The 1,321-nt window shown below is 38.4% G+C and overlaps 1 long non-coding RNA gene across 2 annotated transcripts in view; it reads right to left on the bottom strand.

The window, feature by feature from the left end:
* The window catches only part of LOC128250309 (uncharacterized), a 15,239-nt gene that overhangs the window by 13,181 nt on the left and 737 nt on the right, over window positions 1-1,321 (bottom strand). The window lies entirely within an intron of this gene.

Here is a 1,321-nt window from a genome sequence, read left to right as displayed (position 1 = left end):
CGAACCCTATCTTTCTGATCATATCCAGAGAACTGCATGCGGTGCATGAAGTTCTATATATGTTTTTTCGTTTCATAGGGTTCGCATAGTGGGGAGATGTTGTTCATTATCCTAACTAAGTCTGCTATCAGTATGTTAATTTTCATGCTGTGTGACAAAGCTGAGTTCTTGTGAACAACATGTCTTGAAGCTATGGGTTTCATATCATATGAGTGGAGGAGCTGCACTCTATTGTTCACAGTCTCTAACCAAAGTTCAGTATCAAGTACCGGGAACCTATTGTTGGGGTGTTTAGTCGGGTAATCTATAGTTACCTTGATACTTTGGTGGATGGAGTTAGCTATTTGCTGGATGCTCTCCATTACGTTCCTTTCTGATTGTTGTTCTCAGGGTTTTGGGTGGGTGCAGTCCAGCCACTCCAATGTTCAGTGGTGCTTTATTTTCACTGCTGAAGTGATGTATATATATATATATAAATCTAGAGAGAGAGAGCGAGTGAGAGATTGAGGGGATAATTATAATCTTCGCTATCGCCTCATTAGCACATGATGTAGGATCCTGGCTAGTGTAGAGTTTCAAAATCAAAAGGTCTGTAAGACTGAGTTGATATAAATATGAGCACTACACAACTCCTCATTACACACACACACACATGTATGTATGTATGTGTGTGTGTGTGTGTGTGTGTGTTTATGGATGGATAGTAATAGGTAAGTTATGAGACAGGAATCCAAGTGTAGAAATTTTGTTAGGTTCGGGCATTTATACAGATAGTACAGATGACTAAGGTGGACAATATACGATAAAAAGAGTTAATTAACATCGTAAGTTATACTTCGTCCCATAAACAGAGCTTAAGAGGAATTTCAATAAGCTAACGGTCACCATACAACTCAGATTTAGCAACTAATTTTAAACACACACATATTCTTTTATTTGTTTGTCATTTGATTGCGGCCATGCTGGAGCACCACCTTTGGTTGAACAAATCGACCCCAGGACTTATTTCTTGTAAGCCTAGTACTTATTGTATCGGTTATCTTTTGCTTAACCGCTAAGTTACGGGGACGTAAACACACCAACATCGGTTGTCAAGCGATGTTGGGGGGACAGACACACAAACATACATATATACAACGATACACACACTGTGTGTGCGTGTGTATGTCTGAATGTATAATGTATGCATGATGTAATGTATGATGTATGTGTGTGTATAATGTATGCATGATGTAATGTATGATTGTAGAGAGTCGAGGTCAATAAACGTCATTATTTACGTAAAGACAACAGGCATAGGTATAAATTAAGATATATACAC

Source organism: Octopus bimaculoides, chromosome 20 (assembly GCF_001194135.2).
Source record: "Octopus bimaculoides isolate UCB-OBI-ISO-001 chromosome 20, ASM119413v2, whole genome shotgun sequence".
In the NCBI taxonomy this organism is placed as follows: domain Eukaryota; kingdom Metazoa; phylum Mollusca; class Cephalopoda; order Octopoda; family Octopodidae; genus Octopus; species Octopus bimaculoides.
The sequence above is the reverse complement of the archived record's forward strand: the minus strand, read 5'-3'. Positions and strand labels throughout refer to the sequence as shown.